Here is a 24,256-nt window from a genome sequence, read left to right as displayed (position 1 = left end):
GCAGCTCTGCCTGTTGCAGACATCCTGTCTTATCTTCTGGCAACTTCCACTGAAACTAGTGCGCTGTAGCATCAGAACGTTGGGGCAGATAATGCCCTCGAAGGTACAGGCGTTTGTCTTCTTTGTCACTGTGCAGGTAAGTCACCAGTAAATATGCTTAGCGGCGTGTCAAACCTGTAAACTGATTTCTTTCACTTTCTATCCGCCTCAAGGACAGACTCATCAACCAATCTGGATCTTTGCCCAACACTTGGTCGTTTTTGCCCGAGGTGAGTGTGTCGTTACGTTATTGTTGTTGTCTTCATTTTAAAAACTGATTCGACGCTGCCCTTCTCGCAAGTCTAACCTATGTGAGCCTGTTCTTCTATTTATAACTGCTACAGCCCACATCCATTTTAACCTTCTAACTATACCCTAACCAAGGCCTCCCATCTACAATTTTTATCCCTCACACTTGTCTGACATTACCAAATTCACGATACTTTTTAACTGGATGTTTTTCACCCAAGCAGTTCACTGGTAGGGATGAGCCAGAAGTCAAGAGAGTAGCGTTCACATTTGAAAACATGCATAATCTTTTATTTAAATAAAAGCCCATAACCTTATGTCTTCAGTAAAACAGCTTAAAAGGAACACAAGTAAGAATTTAAGCAACTTGTCGAATACTAATGAGAAAATGGGATTAGCAATTGATGTCTGCAAAAGATCTTTTAAGCGATTAAGAAATTAAGCAATTTTCCAAATATCAACAGGTATCAGAAGTCAGCCAACCTGCTTGTTAGTAATCAAAATCTGACACTTACAAAATTTTTCACATGGCTTTTAAATATAATGTGTTAGATGATTCCAGAAAATTTGTTACAGTTAACAGTAGCATCACAAGGAATTCGTCACGTCCGTTGGTGAAGTTCAGAACCAAAAGAAGTTATGCAGGTACAATTCAGTCCCGCGACAGATGGGACAACCCGACGGACAAGGTGGGGGGAGTGGATTCGTCATCCGCTGTTGTGCTGGTGGACAGGGCTTGTCCCGTACAACGTGAACTACGACAGACTAAGAACTAACCTTAGAAAACTAGTAACTGTGCACTGCTTTACAAAGGGCGCCACACATTTCAAAGAGTCAAACATAAAGAAATTAAAAAAACATCTGCTTAGTCAGAGAATATGGGGATAGCAACACAGCACATTACAACTGGGTAGCACTCTGATTAAGAGAAAGAGAAAACCAATAAGACTTACGTGCCCACAAAATTAATTGACAGACAGTTACTCGTACTAATTATACAGCATGAGCAGTCACTAAACGCTATTTTGAAATGGAAGAGAATTAGAGGTCTCTAACTTCTGACATGTTTTGCAGTAGGACAGCGAGGACAGGAACGAATCGCGCAGCTCTTGCTAACGTAAACACCACTGCTTCAAACAGCTGAAAAACCGAATTTCAGATGTCAAACTTGATTTATCTGCTAAATTTTTTGCAAATGCTTAACTAAAATGAATTCAGTGAAAAGGCACTGTGATTTAATTAGACTGCACTGTTTTTAAAAGGAAGAACAACACACAGTACACACCTCAACGTGGTCCCCGGTAAGCCACTCGAAATATGACCAAATTAAACAGGCAGTTTTGATTAACGCAACTCCTCTAGCTCTGTAACTTTCACACATTTCACGTACAGTTGCGACTAACATCTGTGATGAAATGGAGTCGCTTCCACTAAGGTAAACTTCCGTTCTTTCGGAGTGGTGGTGGTGGTTAGTGTTTAACGTCCCGTCGACAACGAGGTCATTAGAGACGGAGCGCACGCTCGGGTTGGGGAAGGATTGGGAAGGAAATCGGCCGTGCCCTTTCAAAGGAACCATCCCGGCATTTGCCTGAAACGATTTAGGGAAATCACGGGAAACCTAAATCAGGATGGCCGGAGACGGGATTGAACCGTCGTCCTCCCGAATGCGAGTCCAGTCTTTCGGAGTGAACCCCCACAAACAACAAACACAGCAGACCTTCTGGAAAGGACCTTAACAAAACAAGGCGCAGAAGCCACAGAAAGTCTCACCAAAAACATCTGGTCAATCGGTGGCGAAGTGGCACTCAAAATCTCCACACGCTCGGCACTGTCAAATTTCCAAGGTCCCATCGCAACCACAGCCAGCCCAAAACAATAACTGCTGGGGATGAGGTCTGTGCTCCCCAGAAGCCGATTTACTGTCGCCTCCAGACAGCCAAGTTAAACCGGCCTCGCACCACACAAGTGCTCCTTGCAATTAGGCCGGTCAATTCCATCTGTCACTCGCGTGCCACTCAAGCCGGTCCTCGGGGCGAGAACCACCAAAGGTCGTGTCCCCGATCGATTAACGATTCGACCCGGCGCGGCTCAACTTTGATGCCTCAGACTGCGTCCTATCAACCGAGTCCTTCTTTTACTCAAGTTGTGCCTTTCATTTCTTTACTTCCTAGCTCAGTTCAGTTCAGCACCTCTTCTTTAGTTATCCAGTGTACCTATCTAATCTTTAGCATTCTTCTGTAACACGGCACTTTAAACGTCTCTATTTTCTTCTTATCTGAACACCTTATCATCCAAGTTTCACTTCCGTACAAGGCTGTACACCACCAAATACCATCAGAATAGACTTCCTATCACTTTCATTTTATAATGTTTAGCAAAGTATCTCTTTTAGAAATGCGTATCTGCAGTTATATTCTCTCAGCTTCGGTCATCATTAGTTATTTTCCTACCTCGTTGCGCAAGTAGTAAAATTTATGTACTACTTTTAGGGTATTACATTCCAACCTGATCTTCTAGGTCCTTCACTATCTCTGGCAGAAGTGCAACGTCATCACCAAACTTCCAATCCCTCACCCCCAAACTTTAATTCCATTTTCAAATTTCTGCTTAATGTACGCACTGAATAACATTCCGGATTGGCCACAACGCTGCATCACTTTCTTCTCAATTAATGCTCCCCTTTCACCTCTTTCGACAGTTATAACTGCAGTCTGGTTTCGGTACTGTTTGCAGGAAGCTTTTTTCTTGAAATTTTGTTATTGTATGGCATAATCGTTGTATTTGTTTTTAATATTTACATGTTGCCCATCTAAAAATATGTTTTCGAATCTAAGGTGTTGGAACTAAGAGAGCGGGTTCTCATAGGCTGGGAGTGGGATTAACATGTACTCTTCTGCGAGCAGCAGTTGTAGCCTGTCTCTGAGTACAATATCTGTTGTACTCGAGAACTCCAAAATGTTTACTGAATTATTTCGTTAGATGAGTAGAGACGCTTCTCGAGAACTCCAAAATGTTTACTGAATTACTTCGTTAGATGAGTAGAGACGCTTCAAAGAAATCGCCGATACTGGTATGGTTTCTGACAAGGACACCACGTCTACTCGTCATCACCGATTTCGTCCAAATTTATGGTATATACTGGTCTTGTCTAGGAATGAAAGTGACAGAGGTGAAAGCTCCAGACGGAAAAGTGTTTAGAAAAAATATCATTTTGGCGGGGGTCGAGCGAATAGCGTCGTTTTCAGGGGGCTGCTTGGGCAGCGGGAAAGGGCATTGGATCGAATCCCTTAAGGGGAAACCTTTCTTTGTATAAACTTTTTGCATTACTTACATTACAAATAAACATTGTATTTGATGTGATTTAACCCTATGAGCAGGGGGACAAATTTGTTGTTTTAATTGACTCGTAGAGACGACAAACAAATCCACAGCAATACGACGAGAGTTATTAAGATGAACAACGACTCCTGCCTTTCAATACTGAAGTGGTTTTCCCCAGATACATACCGCTTGTGTAACTCTGCGATGTCTACTTTTATCGTCAGCTAAAGGATTTCATCAGAAAGCCTCACAACTGCTCTTACCTTGTCGAGGGAGAAAAGAAATCACAGCCTGAGAAGACACCATCAAAATGTATTTCCCTGTATATCACAAGCGATCTCACCAATATTTGGCGAAATAATGCGTTACACGTGGTTTACTATCAAACTGAACGACGAGAGAGAATCTTACATGAATATAAATCAAGTTTATTTTTGATGAGATTCTTGAAAACAGCCGGCCGAAGTGGCCGTGCGGTTCTAGGCGCCGCAGTCTGGAACCGCGAGACCGCTACGGTCGCAGGTTCGAATCCTGCCTCGGACATGGATGTGTGTGATGTCCTTAGGTTGGTTAGGTTTAAGTAGTTCTGAGTTCTAGGGGACTAATGACCTCAGAAGTTGTGTCCCATAGTGCTCAGAGCCATTTGAACTATTTGATTGAACTTGAAAACAACTGTCTAAACGTAAAAAATGCGGCGTCCATAACGTGGTCAAGACATTTTTACGTTTAATATTACCCCAGCACGAGTAAATCACCATCTGTCTGATAATAAAAGTGTCTAACTTTGTACGCGAAGTTCTAGTGCACGTATCGTAATCTTTACCTGAAATTTATTTGGAATCGCAAATTTTGCTTTGCCTTTCATTTTCATACCGTTTACGAAAATATTAATATTAAACATTAATTAATGCAACATATTGAGCATAATTGGATTTATTTACAGTGAAAGTAACGGGAAACGCGAAAAAAAAATCGCGTAAGGACTCTGTTCCATAAGCGTCGGATTACCGTTTGGTACTCGTACTACTATGCCAGTTACTGCCTGGAAACTGCCCGAACATAAACGGCTTATGCCTCATCCGATCTGCGCCAAAACTGCTAATTTTTTTCTAAACGTTTGGCCATCTATAGCTTCCATTTCGGCCACTTTCCTTTCTGGCCAATACGTCGATATACCTTAAATTTGGACGAAATCGGTGATGGTGAGTAGGTGTGCACCCCTAATGAGTAGAAAACACGTCTGCAGTAGTTATGTATGGAATAGGAGCAAAGTTGCCTCACTATTCCGTTACCGAAACTGCATGTGATGTGCGATACAAGTTACGCTATATGGTGGAGAAACAAGATATTAAAAATTCTCCTGGTGAATACTTTGTCGTTCCCGACAATCTTCCAAGTCTTACCGTTCAAGAATATAAAGCTGCTTACCTCTTTCTGATTGACGAAACTCTTTGTTTCTGGTGCAATAGCAAATATTTCAGAAAGTGGTAGTATAGATAAGTTCGATTAAAATTTCCAACTTCTGTTTTGTATACCTTTATCTGAAATGTAGAAATTGCGATACCTTATGACCTGTAGAGTGAGGTAAAAATAAGAAAACTTTCTCATTGTGACAGATTGTTCAAAAAGTCTGTAGCATGATCGTGCTACTCAAAATAGAAACATGTATAACAGACAGCCTGCGTTTCATGCATTTGTTTAGACACCTTATGTATGTGAAAGGAAACATTACAAGGTTAAAATTATGCAGGAATTGCCCTGAGCTAACTGAATGTAAGAAAATATATTTACCTTGGAGACGTATGCCTGTGTCTTCTCTTTAAAGTTTGAAATGATGTGTTGCGCTCCGGTGGTCACAAAATGAACCAAAACAGTTTCCAAACGGAAGCCAGGAACTCGCACAATCGTTGCAGTCCAGAGTGGGGCAGAAAACTGATGTCGTTAAGCTGCCGCAAGTAGAAAGCCAAATCCGTATGACCATGTTGGCCAAGGTGGATAGGGATAGAACATGTACCCAGCTTTTATTAGTTACAGACGAAAGCTGATAACAGATTCAATTTCATTTAGAATGTTGATATTTCAGTTATATGGGTTTATTTGTCTATTGTCATTTTTGTCTCGAAGTTCATGTTTTGAAGTTGTGCTTAAGTTTAAATAATAATTGAATTTCTCAACTGACTGCATTTGCTGACCACTACCACTGCATCGTTGAAGCATGCTGCACTTATTTAAAAACACTGAGAAAGTGGGTATGGTGTTTGTGTACGTATTTTTGTAACTGAAATGCTGATAATGTTCGTAGAGAGTGTGGTAGATGGTTTACTAGCAGGAGAGTATCGGATTCCAGAATATTTGCTTGTATGCGTTAAACTGCGTGAGGCTAGTGCAGTGCCCATCGGTCATATCTGATCTGAAAGTGCAAAAAATCAGCAGTTCCTGAATGATGTACAAGACATTATTCAGTTCATAGAACGTAACCCAATTAAGAAGTACGCATAGAATTTCTGGACGTATCATACAAGAATATGGACTCACACTGCGGGCTTTCCAATTGAAAATGTGATGTGATGAAATGGCCCTCAACTACCTAACCTCAGACGCAGAATTGAAATATTAAAAGTTTTGGCTGGTTTCGTTGTCTAGGGGCTCGGATACGTAGTTGACGCATTATAATCCAAATACTGCTGAGTCTACAGTATACAAGATGGATATACACATGAATGGAATGAACGAAGGTTCCTATCACTCGGCAATTGCGAATTTTGAATGTAACAAAGACATTTATAAATTAAAGACAGCAATTAAATAAATTCTGCAGGTACTATTTTAACGACTTTAAATGATGAGTACGATAGCAGAAGTACCTTTAAGAATGCCCTTTATTATTGTAAAACACTTATTGGTGTCGATGGTCCAGAAATTAAATAAAATATAAGTGGAATAACAGGGAAACAATAGATTGCTGCTGCATGTAATTAGTTATGATCAACAACATAGCTTGCGAGACATTCACGTCTAAACGCATACTACGTCTTCACTGCAGAAGCCACAGGAATCTCAGAACTGCACAAGTCGGCACTACGAAATATTTCTATCTCTCACAATCACACAAAAACTGCTCCACTCTCCAAGTCTTTCTCGCGACTGTTCCAAAAATGGCTCTGAGCTCTATGGGACTTAACAGCTGAGGTCATCGGTCCCCTAGAACTTAGAACTAATTAAAGCTAACTGACCGACTAGACAAAAAATCCTAGGAAGTTCTGGTCTTACGTTAAATCAGTAAGTGGCTCGAAAAAACATATTCATACACTCTAGGATGATGATGGCATTGAAACAGAGGATGACACGCGTAAAGCTGAAATACTAAACACCATTTTCCAAAGCTGTTTCACAGAGGAAGACCGCACTGCAGTTCCTTGTCTAAATCCTCGCACAAACGAAGAAATGGCAGACATCGACATAAGTGTCCAAAGGATAGAAAAGCAACCGAAATCACTCAACAGAGGAAAGTCCACTGGACCTGACGGGATACCAGTTCGATTCTACACAGAGTATGCGAAAGAACTTGCCCCACTGCTAACAGCCATGTACCGCAAGTCATTAGAGGAACGGAAGATTCCAAATGATTGGAAAAGAGCACAGGTAGTCCCAGTCTTCAAGAAGGGTCGTCGAGCAGATGCGCAAAACTATAGACCTATCTCTCTGACGTCGATCTGTTGTAGAATTTTAGAACATGTTTTCTGCTCGCGTATCATGTCGTTTCTGGAAACCCAGAATCTAATCTGTAGGAATCAACATGGATTCCGGAAATAGCGATCGTGTGAGACCCAACTCGCTTTATTTGTTCATGAGACCCAGAAAATATTAGGTACAGGCTCCCAGGTAGATGCCATTTTCCTTGACTTCCGGAAGGCGTTCGATGCAGTTCCGCACTGTCGCCTGATAAACAAAGTGAGAGCCTACGGAATATCAGACCAGCTGTGTGGCTGGACTGAAGAGTTTTCAGCAAACAAAACACAGCATGTTGCTATCAATGGAGAGACGTCTACAGACGTAAAAGTAACCTCTGGCGTGCCACAAGGGAGTGTTATGGGACCATTTCTTTACACAATATATATAAATGACCTAGTAGATAGTGTCGGAAGCCAGGCGCTCAGTTCGGAACCGCGCGACTGCTACGGTCGCAGGTTCGAATCCTGCCTCGGGCATGGATGTGTGTGGTGTCCTTAGGTTAGTTAGGTTTAAGTAGTTATACGTTCTAGGGGACTGATGACCACACATGTTAAATCAGAGCCATTTGGACTATTTTGAAGTGTCGGAAGTTCCATGCGGCTTTTCGCGGGTGATGCTGTAGCATATAGAGAAGTTGCTGCATTAGAAAATTGCAGCGAAATGCAGGATAATCTGGAGCGGATAGGCAAATGTAATGTATTGCGAATACATAGAAAGAAGGATCCTTTATTGTATCATTATATGATAGCGGAACAAACACTGGTAGCAGTTACTTGTGTAAAATATCTGGGAGTAAGCGTGCGGAACGATTTGAAATGGAATGATCATACAAAATTAAGTGTTGGTAAGGCGGGCGCCAGGTCGAGATTCCTTGCGAGAGTCCTTAGAAAATGTAGTCGGGTTGACAGAGGAGATCGAGAAGATCCAAAGAAGAGCGGCGCGTTTGGTCACAGGGTTATTTGGTAAGCGTGATAGCGTTACGGAGATGTCTAGCAAACTCAAGTGGCAGACTCTGCAAGAGAGGCGCTCTGCATCGCGGTGTAGCTTGCTGTCCAGGTTTCGAAAGGGTGCGTTTCTGGATGAGGTATCGAATATATTGCTTCCCTCTACTTATACCTCCCGAGGAGATCACGAATGCAAAATTAAAGAGATTCGAGCGCCCACGGAGGCTTTCCGGCAGTCGTTCTTCCCGCGAACCATACGCATCTGGAACAGGAAAGGGAGGTAATGACAGTGGCACGTAAAGTGCCCTCCGCCACACACCGTTGGGTGGCTTGCGGAGTATAAATGTAGATGTAGAACCTAAGGACATCACACACATCCATGCCCGAGGCAGGATTCGAACCTGCGACCGTAGCGGTCGCGCGGTTCCATACTAAAGCGCCTAGAACCTCTCGGCCACTCTGGCCGGCCCTGCGACTGTCCGTCACCCCGTCCCGTCCAGCACTCTCCTGTCCTGTTCCGTACCCTCAAAACGATGATCCTCCCTCACTTCCGTACAGCCACTACATACGTCCGTTTTGGATTGATCGCTGTGATTGGCTAGAGCGCTCCCCCCATGTTTCTGCTCGCATTCCTTGTACTCTGTGGTGAGGGAGCTCTGATTACTTGTACTATGGGTTCTACATATTCAAGAAGCAAGTTAGAATCCTCATCGACTGTCTCACTACTTTCCTGCTCCTCTGTCGTATGCTGACCTAGGTTTTCTGTGCCTTGGCGTACTTTATCCTCGTTATGGTGCGTTATATGTCCTATTTCTTGCGATACTACGTCGTCTGTTTTACTGTCCTCTATTCTCTGTCCATTTTCATGCTGGGTCTCTACCTCAATTCGGTCAACGTCTCGATCTGCCATTGCTAATATTTCCGAATCCCTTATTTCCTGTTTTAAAAGCAATTTACGCACCCTACTTCGCGTCAACATGCGCTCATACGATCTCACGCGTTTCATAAACTTTTTGTTCACACGACTTGACAAACCATTCACTTACTTGTTGGGTCAGAACCAACTTGTCAACGATGTATCCGCCACCTGTGCGCTTGCATTGGAGAGAAAACTTAATTCTAACAATTTTTAAAATTCATAACTTAATTATGCTATTGTCTCTGCTAGACTGTCTCACTTTTTCTTGAATGGTTTTACTATCTATCGCTGCAGCTACTGTTTTCGACGATGTATAACTTAAGGAAAAAAAAATTTACTACGAAAATTTTTAGCAGGTATTTTTCTTACCTAGTTAGGCATGTGGTCGACCTTTAATCATGGTATTTTACCATCCTGGCAGGGTCGCCATTTTCTAAACATTCATGGTGGTGTCTGTTTGTTCTATATCGTGACTCCCTACCACTTTCTCGCAACGACGCTCTGAGTGTGTTTTTTAGGGAATTGACTAGTTTGAACCTGGGACCTGTTGCTGGTAAGGAGACGCCAGACCACACATGACATGTAGAATTCAGAAGAGTTCAGTGAGACTAGCGATGATATAACCAAATACTAAATGATCTCAGTGTCAGCTCCACTGCACTCCCTGTAAAAGAATCTTAATACTAACTACATTTAGAGGGAAGGGGTTTAAGGCTTTCCTATTTATAGTTAGCTGGTAAAATAACGTCGAAAAAGCAGTTAAGTTTACCATTGGAAATTTTATTCTACTCACAAAACATCGTTTATAAGTTGCACTATTGATAAAAGGAAATGTTTTAATACAGGATGGTAAAAACCAACTGCGTTCAACAAAAATGTGAACGAATATTCCCTGAATGGGTTTCCAAGTTCTACAATGGATCGAAGGGTGACCTACGCCATATCACATCTATAATCTAGGTTTAATTTAAGTTTCACAAAAGAGAAAACTATCAAAATAGTCTACAGTGACCCTCAACTATCTTTAATTACTTATCTAACTTGTCGTAAATTACAGTGGCTGATATGGCTTCTCAATAACTATATAAAAGAAAAATCATCGCGTTTCTGATCTGTTCTTCAAGAGGCAAATGTGATTACCATGAGTTTTAATTAACAATCGACACTAGTATTACGCAAAAAGGGGGTGTAACAGATGAGACTTCTGCAGTTCTGAGTGAAGCCTTATGCGCTCAAAAATGCGGCATCGCGTGCGTTCATTACCTTGTCGGTGTTTAGGCAGCGTCAGGGCAGCGGCGGGCAGCACAGCTCCGCTCACCTCGCCATCTCGGAAGCAACTCTCCCCTAACTTCTCCTTACTACAATTTACCGAAGTTGGTTAAAAAAAACTATCTGGCTGTGTTTTCATCTGACCAATCAGGGTCTCAATGTTAACCTTAAGCTCCGCCTACAAAAATTCTGTCTATCCAATGAGAAACGTTATACTTTTCGTGGTGGGGCAATGTTTTTAAAGTTTGCAACGTAACAGAGACGCGAAAAAGTCTCACTCTAAAACCTGCAGCTGGTGTACTCCTTTTAGCGTTATCATAAGATCTATACACGCTAAAATGTGCAGGTGGTAGTCTTAGCGGTAGGCGGGCGACGTGGGTGTCCAGTCCATCCCTTATCGTAGGGCCTTCTAGCTTAACACGGCTCTGCTCTCGGCTTCTGTTCTCGTTTCTCCCCTTGGAACTGCGTCAGTCTCACGGTGGGAAGGGATGACATGCATTTAGGCATTCTTGGGTTAGTCTGTGGTATTCCATTTGCTCACTCGTTACTCGTATTACTTTGCTTAATTTAATGTCACGATTTTTTCGGAGCTATGTGACATACAACTTCAAATTAAATAAATATTCCTACGGTTATACCATAAGCACGCTCTAACACACATTATTAAATACGTAAACAAATGAAATAAACATATATCAAAGAACAGAAGTAAGCCAGTAACTTAATGTCTCGGTGATTTCTAAAACACAGTAAATATTTGACCAATTTATTCATGAATAGTATATATCGGATATAAATAAAGACACAGATGAATAAATATATTTATAAGCATGCTGCTACCGTTTTTGGTGTAACTGTGGAGTACTTATGGCCTGAGGCGATCGATAGTAATCGGCCACTTTGACCTCCAAGACTTCCAATAACTCATGTACTATTCAAGTTACATGCCTGTAATTTATACCAATTTAGGTTTACACTGAAAGCTTTCTAAAGACATGTCGATTGGCAAAATCGGATGAACCGTTTAGATTTCGGAAATTCGTTACTGGATATTACTCGTACAATTTATAGTCATATACTACACTTTAAACTAATAAAGATATTGAAAATTTGATTACACCACCAGAATTGTCGTGCAAATAATGGTAATGTACATGTTTCTTTTTGACATATCATGATTCCTCTGGCTACTATTAATTTCTATATGAACTGTGAAATGTCTGCCGTTAAGGTTTTACGAAGTCCGCTATCTTTGGCACTCCCTGCATGTCTCCATCGACACAGCGTCACCATGGAATTCTCAGCCAAGCGGTCGGCTGGATAACGTGGTCCGGCTGTTGTGCGGCATCATGCGGTTGCTAACAACCCGCAACTCTGAACTTACAACATTTCTAGGGCGCCACAACTCGCACATTACCTCACAATACGTACGCTGAGTCTCTATTGTTAACATTTGCGACGAATTAGATCCAAACACCTTCGAGAAGGAGATTATAACACGAGCGTCTGGTGTGTGCTGTATTACAATGATACTGCTGCCTCTCTTAACTCAATAATTAGGACATAGCTGTAATCTAATGATTGATAATCTCAGGAAGTGAATGGTGATGGATATTATGAAGAACAGTAATGTTTAGCAGGTCAAGAACAGAATCATTTACTGTCTAAAGCACAACTTTTAGCAAGCCCTGTGAAGTATGCACAATTAGTAAATGTTCCCATCTCACTATACAGCGTTGGTCCATTCACACTGAAATTTCCAAATTAATGAGGCTCGAATAATCTTAAAAAGAAAAATATTTGCAATTTCATCCAAACAGAGTCGGCCAGCTCATATTCTCATCTCGACTATGCGGTCACCGCGACACAGACCTGCCTGCCGACTGCTAACAGTTACTAAGCAACAGTCAGACCCCCCCATGAACCATGGACCTTGCCGTTGATGGGAAGGCTTGTGTGCCTCAGCGATACAGATGGCTGTACCGTAGGTGCAACCACAATGGAGGGGATCTGTTGAGAGGCCAGACAAACGTGTGGTTCCTGAAGAGAAGCAGCAGCCTTTACAGTAGTTGCAGGGGCAACAGTCTGGATGATTGACTGATCTGGCCTCGTAACACTAACCAAAACGGCCATACCGTGCTGGTACTGTGAACAGCTGAAAGCAAAGGGAACTAAACCGTATTTTTTCCCAAGGGCATGTAGCTTTACTGTATGGTTAAATGATGATGGCGTCCTGTTGGGTAAAATATTCCAGAGGTAAAATACTCCCCCATTCGGATCTCTGGGCTGGAACTACTCAAGAGGATGTCGTTATCAGGAGAAAGAATGTCAGACCCCTTAATTGGGCAAGTAGGTTAGAAAATTTAAAAAGGGAATGAGTAGGTTAAAGTTAGATATAGCGGGAATTAGTGAAGTTCGGTGGCAGGAGGAAGAAGGCTTTTGGTCAGGTGAATACAGGGTTCTAAATACAAAATCAAATAGGGGTAAAGCAGCAGTAGGTTTAATAATGAATTAAAAAAGGAATGCAGGTAAACTACTACAAACAGCATAGTGAACGCATTATTGTGGTCAAGATAGACACAAAGCCCATACCGACTACAGTAGTACAAGTTTATATGCCAACTAGCTCTACAGATGATGAAGAAAGTGATGAAATGTATGATGAGATAAAAGAAATTATTCAGGTAGTGAAGGGAGGCGAAAATTTAATAGTCATTGGTGACTGGAATTCGAGAGTAGGAAAACGGAGAGAAGGAAACATAGTAGGTGAATATGGATTGGGGCTAAGAAATGAAAGAGGAAGCCGCCTGGTAGAGTTTTGCGCAGAGCATAACTTAATCATAGATAACATTTGCCTCAAGATTCATAAAAGAAGGTTGTATACTTGGAAGAATCCTGGAGATACTAGAAGGTTCAAATGGTTCAAATGGCTCTGAGCACTGTGGCACTTGACATCTATGGTCATCAGTCCCCTAGAACATAGAACTACTTCAACCTAACTAACCTAAGGACAACACACAACACCCAGTCATCACGAGGCGGAGAAAATCCCTGACCTCGCTGGCAATCGAACCCAGGAACCCGGGATACTAGAAGGTATCAGATAGATTATATAATGGTAAGACAAAGATTTAGAAACCAGGTTTTAAATTGTAAGACATTTCCAGGGGCAGATGTGGACTCTGACCACAATCTATTGGTTATGAACTGTACATTAAAACTGAAGAAACTGCAAAAACGTGGGAATTTAAAGAGATGGGACCTGGATAAACTGAAAGAACCAGAGATTCTACAGAGTTTCAGGGGGAGCATAAGGCAACAATTGACAGGAATGGGGGAAAGAAGTACAGTAGAAGAAGAATGGGTAGCTCTGAGGGATGAAGTAGTAAAGGCAGCAGAGGATCAAGTAGGTAAAAAGAAGAGGGCTAGTAGAACTCCTTGGGTAACAGAAGAAATATTGAATTTCATTGATGAAAGGAGAAAATATAAAAATGCAGTAAATGAAGCAGCCAAAAAGGAATACAAACATCTTAAAAATGAGATCGACAGGAAGTGCAAAATGGTTAAGCAGGGTTGGCTAGAGGACAAATGTAAGGATGTAGAGGCTTATCTCACGAGGGGTAAGATAGATACTGCCTACAGGAAAATTAAAGAGACTTTTGGAGATAAGAGAACCAATTGTATGAATATCAAGAGCTCAGATGGAAACACAGTTCTAAGCAAAGAAGGGAAAGCAGGTAGGTGGAAGGAGTATATAGAGGGTCTACACAAGGGCGATGTACTCGAGGACAATATTATGGAAATGAAAGAGGATGCAGATGAAGATGAAGTGGGAGATACGATACCGCGTGAAGAGTTTGACAGAGCACTGAAATACCTAAGCCGAAACAAGGCCCCAGGAGTAGACAACATTCCATTAGAACTACTGACGGACTTGGGAGAGCCAGTTCTGACAAAATTCTACCATCTTGTGAGCACGATGTATGAGACAGGCGAAATACCCTCAAACTTCAAGAAGAATATAATAATTCCAATCCCAAAGAAAGCAGGTGTTGACAGATGTGAAAATTACCGAACAATCAGTTTAATAAGTCACAGCTGCAAAATAATGACGCGAATTCTGTATAGACAAATGGAAAAACTGGTAGAAGCCGACCTCGGGGAAAATCAGTTTGGATTCCGTAGAAATGTTGGAACACGTGAGGCAATACTGACCTTACGACTTATCTTAGAAGAAAGATTACGGAAAGGCAAACCTACGTTTCTAGCATTTGTAGATTTGAGGAAAGCTTTGGAGAATGTTGACTGGAATACTCTCTTTCACATTGTAAAGGTGGTAGGGGTAAAATACAGGGGGCGAAAGGCCATTTACAATTTGTACATAAAGCAGATGGCAGTCATAAGAGTCGAGAGGCATGAAAGGGAAGCAGTGGTTGGAAAAGGAGTGAGACAGGGTTCTAGCCTATCCCCCATGTTATTCGATCTGTATACTGAGCAAGCACTAAAGGAAACAAAAGAAAAATTCGGAGTAGGTATTAAAACCCATGGAGAATAAAAATAAAAACTTTGAGCTTCACCGATGACACTGTAATACTGTCAGAGATAGCAAAGGCTTGGAAGAGCAGATGAACGGAATGGACAGTGTCTTGAAAGGAGGATATAAGATGAACATCAACAAAAGCAAAATGAGGATAATGGAATGTAGTCGAATTAACTTTGGTGATGCTGAGGGAACTAAATTAGGAAATGAGACGCTTAAAATAGTAAAGGAGGTTTGCTATTTGGGGAGCAAAATAACTGATGATGGTCAAAGTAGAGAGGATATAAAATGTAGATTGGCAATGGCAAGGAAAGCGTTTCTGAAGAAGAGAAATTTGTTAACATCGAGTGTAGATTTAAGTGTCAGGAAGTCGTTTCTGAAAGTATGTGTATGGAGTGTAGCCATGTATGGAAGTGAAACATGGACGATAAATAGTTTGGACAAGAAGAGAATAGAAGCTTTCGAAATGTAGTGCTGCAGAAGAATGCTGAAGATTAGATGGGTAGATGACACAAATAATGAGGAGGTATTGAATAGAATTGGGGAGAAGAGGCGTTTGTGGCACAGCTTGACAAGAAGAAGGGACCGGTTGGTAATTTAGCATTGGAGGGCAGCGTGGAGGGTAAAAATCATAGAGGGAAACCAAGAGATGAATACACTAAGCAGATTCAGAGGGATGTAGGTTGCAGTAAGTACTGGGAGATGAAGAAGCTTGCACAGGATAGAGTAGCATGGAGAGCTGCATCAAACCAGTCTCAGGACTGAAGACCACAACAACAACAGCAACATTCTGACTTTAGACTGAGGTGACAAAATCCATGGGTTAACAACACGCACACATGCAGGTGGCAGTAGTATCAAGTACACAAGGTACAACAGGCCAGTGCACTGGCGGAGCAGTATTGTGTACTCAGGTGATTCACGTGAAAAGATTTCCGAGGCGATTATGGCTGCACGTCGGGAATTAACAGACTTTGAACACGGAATAGCTGTTGCGTCTGGACGCATGAGACATCCAATTCCAGTGATCGTAAGGAATTCAGATTTCGAGATACACAGTTTCAAGAGCGTGCTGAGAATACCAAATTTCAGGCATCACCCCTCATCACAGACAAGGCAGTGGTCGACTGCCTTCACTTAACGACCGAGAGCAGCGGCTTTTGCGTAGAGTTGTCAGCGCTAACCGGCAACTGCAAGAAGTAACCTCAGAAATCAATGTGGGACGTAGTAAGAACGTATCCATTACGACACTTCGGCAAAATGTGGCATTAATGGGGTATGGCGACAGACGACCGACGCGAGAACATTTGTTAAGAGGACGACGTCGCTTGCAGCGTCTCTCCTGGGCTCGTAACCACATTGTTTGGACCACTACAAACGATGGAAGATAAAACCAAGGCAAAACTGTTACAAATATAAAGGCAGGTAAACCTAAGTCTCTGTAAGGAGTCACGGTACTTTGTATGGAAATGCATACTGATAAACTGTATGTCAGTTAGCTTAGCATCTGTATTTTCAACTACTTAAAATTATCAATGAAATCTCTTACTGTGTATCGACATTATCATCTATATGTAATACATATGAGTAGTATTCGACCATACTCATGTCTTGTACTTATTTCATTTTTTTGAAATTGGCAGTTTAATTAAAATTTTACGAACTTGTGGGTTCTGAAAAAGGACCTTCCGTCTTCTTTGGCTGAGAGGTCTTTTGAGACAGTTCGGTCTCATCTTGTCACTGTTTATTTCTTAGTACTATCAGCGAAACACTTGTAGGGTAATTTTAGGGTATACCTACGAATATAGCATCTTTCGAACGTAGCTGGTAAAGTCAAAATCAGGAACAACATTCTTCGAAAGCTTACTGGGACCTCCTGGGGAACTAAGGCGTCTGTGGTAAGGTCCACAGCCTTATACATGTCATACCTCCTCGACCTTGACCAACAGTGTTCAGGCTGTGAAGAAAGACGTCCAACTGCATCAATCAATGTGAATAATTACGCTATTCGGAGTACAAACGCCATAAAGCTTCCTGTTCTCAGAAATATCCAACCTCCAACTCTAAGATCAGTAGCTCTCTGAAGATCTAATGCAATATTCAGAAGAATCATCGGCTACCCATTCATCGGGAAATTACAGGAGTAGAACACCAATACTTGAAACCAAAGAAGCTGTCGTGATGCTCGGTCGTGTTGAGCCCTCTTTCACTGTCAAACTAGGCATAGAAAATTCTGTGGGAGTAGTCACATATACTTGAGAACCATTCCACGCGGACACAAGTCTTCGATCTCCCAGACTCCAGCAGAGGGTCACGAATTTAAACGGACATGGAAAGCTTGGTTATCTAAGGCACACGTGATTAGATTAGATTAGAGTAATTATTCATTCCATTGACTCACAAAAGATAGGATCCTCCTGGATGTGCAACACGTCAGATAAACACATTACAAAAATGTAATTAGAAAAACTTGAGTTTCATTAATTTTAATGATCCTCAGTCAATAAACATTAAAATTATGTACATGAATTAAAATTAAACTTCAAATATTTAAAGGTTTAATACTTACATCCGCTTTCATTAAATCCATCATTCACACAGTAGCTAGTTACTTGGCTATTAAACTAAGTATTGTCAAAAAGTAAAGTAAATACATTTCATTCAATGCTCCTCAGTTAAGAACAAGCAAATTATGTACAAGATTTAAAATTAAACTTTCACTATTTACAGACTTAAGACTTACATCTGCTTTCCATACATCCATCGTTCACACAGTTGGCTTAAAATGGTCTACTGCACTTGTTGAGAAATTCATGGATGGAATAGAAGGAGTTGGCCACCAAAAATTCTTTTAAATTATGTTTAAATTGTGCCTTGTCTGAAACTAAACTCTCAGTGGTTGCTGGTAACTTATTGAAAATATGCATTGCTGAATACTGGACTCCGTTCTGGGCAAGAGTAAGTGATTTTAAATCTTTGTGTATATTGTTCTTTTTCCTAGTATTGATACTGTGTACTTAGCGGTTAGTTGGAGAAAGAGATGTAATATTTACAACAAACTTTATTGAGGTATAAATATACTGAGACGCTGTGGTTAGTATGCCCAATTCTTTGAATAGGTTTCGACATTATGTTCTTGGATTTACACTGCACATTACTCTTATTATACACTTCTGTACTCTAAAAATTTTTCCTTGGTTTGTGGAGTTACCCAAAAATATGATACCATATGACATAATGGAGTGAAAAATAAGCGAAATATGCAAGTTTTTTATATTTATATCTCCTATGTTTGACATCATTCGCATTGCAAACGCAGACTTGTTTAGGTGCTTTAGCAGTTCGTTAGTTAGTCGCTCCCAACTGAATTTATTATTAAGTGTCGCCCTAACCGCCGTCTGCTTCACGTCTGCTGTGCAGCGAGCTACCCTAATTTAAGTATTATCTGTATTTTTCTTACTGTCACTTCTTCTTCTGCGTGTTTTTGCTTTTAGGAAGTTTTAATAGTAGAGTGCTATTAAGTGTTCCATAGATCTCGTGTTTGTTTTGAATACAGTCAGAGAGTCCCTTTAGTCAGCCATAGTGCTAGTAGTGCTAGTGTTTGTTTTGAATACAGTCCAGAGACAGGTAGTGCTATTTTCCTTGTTTTCTACAAGAAGTGGTTAGCAATCACAGTTTAGTCAATAATCAACCGCCTTTAGTGAATTAGCAGTCTATTTAAAAGTTTATTAACACTCTATAGTAAATTGATTTCTTAGGATGGATAGGATGTGTGGCTGCTGTGTACGGACGCAGGAGGAGCTGGCCACTCTTCGCGAACAGCTGAGCGTGTTGATGGCCGCGGTCAGCCGTCTTCAGGCTGCTGCCTCGGAGTGTAGCAGCAGTGGGGAGTCTGGTGCGTCGCAAGGTACACCCCAGGTGTTACATGCTTCACCCACTGTCCCTGCTGTCGAGACATCTTCGCGGGTACCGGGCGCGGTTGGGCCACCCTCTCCCCAAGGGGAGTGGCGGGTTCAGCGGCGTTCGCGGCGCACGAGGCGGAGGGTCAGTGTGGAGGCTGGCCGTGTGGCATCGCCCGCTCTGCCTGTGAGTGGACATGTGGCTGCTCCTTCAGCAAGGTCCGAGCAGGCACACGGGGGGAGGGGTTTATTAGTTATTGGGAGCTCCAACGTTAGGCGGGTGATGGAGCCCCTTAGGAAAATAGCGGAAAGGTCGGGGAAGAAGGCCAGTGTTCACTCTGTCTGCTTGCCGGGGGGTCTCATCCGAGATGTGGAGGAGGCCCTACCGGCGGCGATAGAGAGCACTGGGTGCACCCGACTGCAAATTGTTGCTCATGTCGGCACCAATGACTCTTGCCGTCTGGGTTCAGAGGTCATCCTCAGTTCGTACAGGCGATTGGCGGAGTTGGTGAAGGCGGAAAGCCTCGCTCGCGGGGTGGAAGCAGAGCTAACTATTTGTAGTATCGTTCCCAGAACCGATCGCGGTCCTCTGGTTTGGAGCCGAGTGGAAGGCTTAAACCAGAGGCTCAGACGATTCTGCGGAGAGCTGGGGTGCAAATTTCTCGACCTCCGCTATCGGGTGGAGAAATGTAGGGACCCCCTGAATAGGTCAGGCGTGCACTACACGCTGGAAGCGGCCACGAGGGTAGCGGAGTACGTGTGGAGTGCACGTGGGGTTTTTTTAGGTTAGAGAATTCCCTCCCTAGGCCCGACAAGACGCCTCCTGAGACGCGGCAAGGCAGGAGTAGGCAAAATGCAACAAGGAATAACAATATTAATGTGCTTATAGTAAACTGCAGGAGCGTCTATAGAAAGGTCCCAGAACTGCTCTCATTAATAAACGGTCACAACGCCCATATAGTACTAGGAACAGAAAGTTGGCTGAAACCAGACGTAAACAGTAATGAAATCCTAAACTCGGATTGGAATGTATACCGCAGAGATAGGCTGGACAGTGAAGGGGGAGGCGTGTTTATAGCGATAAGAAGTGCAATAGTATCGAAGGAAATTGACGGAGATTCGAATTGTGAAATGATTTGGGTGGAGGTCACGGTTAAAGCAGGCTCAGACATGGTAATTGGATGTCTCTATAGGCCCCCGGGCTCAGCAGCTGTTGTGGCTCAGCACCTGAAGAATAATTTGGAAAATATTTCGAGTAGATTTCCCCACCATGTTATAGTTCTGGGTGGAGATTTTAATCTGCCGGATATAGACTGGGAGACGCAAACGTTCATAACGGGTGGCAGGGGCAAAGAATCCAGTGAAATATTTTTAAGTGCTTTATCTGAAAACTACCTTGAGCAGTTAAACAGAAAACCGACTCGTGGCGATAACATATTAGACCTTCTGGTGACAAACAGACCCGAACTATTTGTTTCAGTTAATGCAGAACAGGGAATCAGCGATCATAAAGCGGTTACTGCATCGATGATTTCAGCCGTAAATAGAAATATTAAAAAAGGTAGGAAGATTTTTCTGTTTAGCAAAAGTGACAAAAAGCAGATTTCAGAGTACTTGGTGGCTCAACACAAAAGTTTTGTCTCAAGTACCGACAGTGTTGAGGATCAGTGGACAAAGTTCAAAACCATGGTACAATATGCGTTAGATGAGTATGTGCCAAGCAAGATCGTAAGAGATGGGAAAGAGCCACCGTGGTACAACAACCGAGTTAGAAAACTGCTGCGGAAGCAAAGGGAACTTCACAGCAAACATAAACATAGCCAAAGCCTTGCAGACAAACAAAAATTACGCGAAGCGAAATGCAGTGTGAGGAGGGCTATGCGAGAGGCTTTCAATGAATTCGAAAGTAAAGTTCTATGTACTGACTTGGCAGAAAATCCTAAGAAATTTTGGTCCTATGTTAAAGCGGTAGGTGGATCAAAACAAAATGTCCAGACACTCTGTGACCAAAATGGTACTGAAACAGAGGATGACAGACTAAAGGCCGAATTACTAAATGTCTTCTTCCAAAGCTGTTTCACAGAGGAAGACTGCACTGTGCTTCCTTCTCTAGATTGTCGCACAGTTGACAAAATGGTAGATATCGAAGTAGACGACAGAGGGATAGAGAAACAATTAAAATCGCTCAAAAGAGGAAAGGCCGCTGGTCCTGATGGAATACCAGTTCGATTTTACACAGAGTACGCGAAGGAACTTTCCCCCCTTCTTGCAGCGGTGTACCGTAGGTCTCTAGAAGAGCGAAGCGTTCCAAAGGATTGGAAAAGGGGCACAGGTCATCCCCGTTTTCAAGAAGGGACGTCGAACAGATGTGCAGAACTATAGACCTATATCTCTAACGTCGATCAGTTGTAGAATTTTGGAACACGTATTATGTTCGAGTATAATGTCTTTTCTGGAGACTAGAAATCTACTCTGTAGGAATCAGCATGGGTTTCGAAAAAGACGATCGTGTGAAACCCAGCTCGCGCTATTCGTCCACGAGACTCAGAGGGCCTTAGACACGGGTTCACAGGTAGATGCCGTGTTTCTTGACTTCCGCAAGGCGTTTGACACAGTTCCCCACAGTCGTTTAATGAACAAAGTAAGAGCATACGGACTATCAGATCAATTGTGTGATTGGATTGAGGAGTTCCTAGATAACAGAACGCAGCATGTCATTCTCAATGGAGAGAAGTCTTCCGAAGTAAGAGTGATTTCAGGTGAGCCGCAGGGGAGTGTCATAGGACCGTTGCTATTCACAATATACATAAATGACCTGGTGGATGACATCGGAAGTTCACTGAGGCTTTTTGCAGATGATGCTGTGGTGTATCGGGAGGTTGCAACAATGGAAAATTGTACTGAAATGCAGGAGGATCTGCAGCGAATTGACGCATGGTGTACGGAATGGCAATTGAATCTCAATGTAGACAAGTGTAATGTGATGCGAATACATAGAAAGATAGGTCCCTTATCATTTAGCTACAAAATAGCAGGTTAGCAACTGGAAGCAGTTAATTCCATAAATTATCTGGGAGTACTCATTAGGAGTGATTTAAAATGGAATGATCATATAAAGATGATCGTCGATAAAGCAGATGCCAGACTGAGATTCATTGGAAGAATCCTAAGGAAATGCAATCCGACAACAAAGGAAGTAGGTTACAGTACGCTTGTTCGCCCAATGCTTGAATACTGCTCAGCAGTGTGGGATCCGCACCAGGTAGGGTTGATAGAAGAGATAGAGAAGATCCAACGGAGAGCAGCGCGCTTCGTTACAGGATCATTTAGTAATTGCGAAAGCGTTACGGAGATGATAGATAAACTCCAGTGGAAGACTCTGCAGGAGAGACGCTCAGTAGCTCGGTACGGACTTTTGTTAAAGTTTCGAGAAGATACCTTCACCGAAGAGTCAAGCAGTATATTGCTCCCTCCTACGTATATCTCGCGAAGAGACCATGAGGATAAAATCAGAGAGATTAGAGCCCACACAGAAGCATACCGACAATCCTTCTTTCCACGTACAATACGAGACTGGAATAGAAGGGAGAACCGATAGAGGTACTCAGGGTACCCTCCGCCACACACCGTCAGGTGGCTTGCGGAGTATGGATGTAGATGTAGATGTAGAAGTTATAATCCCAAGAATTTTACACTCTCAACTTATCCTATTTCCATGCCATAATATTTTATACACACACTAGAAGGAAATCTCGTGGAAGTTCTGAGCTGCATACTATGGATCTTTTCAAAATTGAATTGGCTATGAACCACTTATAAATGTCAGTAAAAATTTGATTAGCTGCCCTTTCTAAATTTATATTTGGTTTACTATTTATTGCAATGTTTGTATCATCTGCAAATAAGACAAAATTGGCATCTGGTAATGTAACCGATGGCAGGTCATTAATATACACAAGAAAAAGTAGTGGACCTAGTATGGAACTTTGGGGAACAGAACATGTAATTTCTTCCCAGTCAGCTGATGTCCAATTTCCTATTGCTGAAGTGTTATGTAATGACACCTTTGTTTCCAATTAGCAAGATAAGACTTAAACCACTTTGTAGCACTACCAGTGATCCCATAATATTTTAATTTACTTAAAAGAATGCTGTGGTTCACACAGTCAAAAGCCTTTGACAGGTCACAGAATATGCCAGTTGCCTCTAATTTGTAGTCTAATGAATTCAGGAAATTTTCACTGTAGGTGTAAATAGTCTTTTCAGTGACTTTGACAGTATGTTATTTTCACTAAGGTGCTTAGGCAGACACTTGAACATAACCTTTTCAAAGATTTTTAAAAAGCTGGAAAAAGTGAGATTGGTCAGTAATTTGATGGCATTTCTTTATCCCCTTTCTTGTGGAGAGGTATAACTTCAGCATACTTCAGCGAGTCTGGAAATGTTCCTGTGATAAGTGATTGATTACACAAATAACTTAAGATATGTCTGAGCTCAGAGGAACACTCTTTTATTAACTTTGTTGATATGTTATCGTAACCACTAGAGTGCTTTGATTTCAAGGGCCTTATGAAGGATTCTATTTCTTTGGGTGAAGTAAGTGTCAATTCCATTTTACTGAGATTGCTTGTGTTCACTGGCCTCAGATGTTCTATTGCATTATTTACTGAACCTGACAACCCCATGCTATTAGTAACAGAGAAAAAATAATTGTTTAAATGGGTTGCAACACAACATGCGTTTGTTACCAGGGTTTCATTTATTTTTACAGCTATTTGTTCCTCCTCGTTTCTGGCCCTACCTTTCTCTGACTTAACTATATCCCATATTGTTTTTATTTTATTGTTGAATGTATTTATCTTCTTCTCATAATGCAGGTGTTTACATTTCTAGATAACTTTCTTTAATATTGGCGGAGGATGGACTAGTTCTACAAATTGTGACTGCAGTGCCCTCCTACAGTCAATCCACCATATCGTTGCTGTCTCCAACAAGGATACAAAGGAACAGGACATTATCATGCATCAGATGAAAAGGTCGAATGGATCGGATATGGAGATTTAAGATCGTACCAGCTTGGATTGTGCACATTTGTCCACAGATGTTGTACATATGTATTTGTTTTCATCATAGGATAAACAAGCAAATCCTTTTAAGTTTTGTATCGGCTATTTTGTTATTTTACCAAATGTACTTCTTATCTCCCACTGAGTGTCATTGTTTATAAAAACGTATGTAAAATTCCAATTTATGTAGTATCTTATAATTTTTACAAATTTAGAGTCAGGTGTTTTCTTCCTCCTCTTCCATTCCATACAAGAGCAAGCATGCATGGAAACGTGCA

The 24,256-nt window shown here is 41.8% G+C and overlaps 1 long non-coding RNA gene across 2 annotated transcripts; it reads left to right on the top strand.

The window, feature by feature from the left end:
* Positions 1 to 12: 12 nt before the first annotated feature.
* LOC126284764 (uncharacterized) lies at positions 13 to 24,194 on the top strand. 2 transcript variants are annotated; one of them, XR_007551548.1, is made up of 3 exons: positions 13 to 136; positions 213 to 269; positions 23,806 to 24,194. It is a non-coding gene; the product is annotated as an uncharacterized LOC126284764 (long non-coding RNA). The 2 variants fall into 2 exon arrangements; XR_007551549.1 differs by having other exon boundaries at positions 13 to 269.
* The last annotated feature ends 62 nt before the right edge of the window (positions 24,195 to 24,256 follow it).

This window comes from Schistocerca gregaria, chromosome 8 (assembly GCF_023897955.1).
Source record: "Schistocerca gregaria isolate iqSchGreg1 chromosome 8, iqSchGreg1.2, whole genome shotgun sequence".
NCBI lineage: Eukaryota > Metazoa > Arthropoda > Insecta > Orthoptera > Acrididae > Schistocerca > Schistocerca gregaria.
Note: the sequence above shows the minus strand (reverse complement) of the source record. Positions and strands in the feature narration are given on the sequence as shown.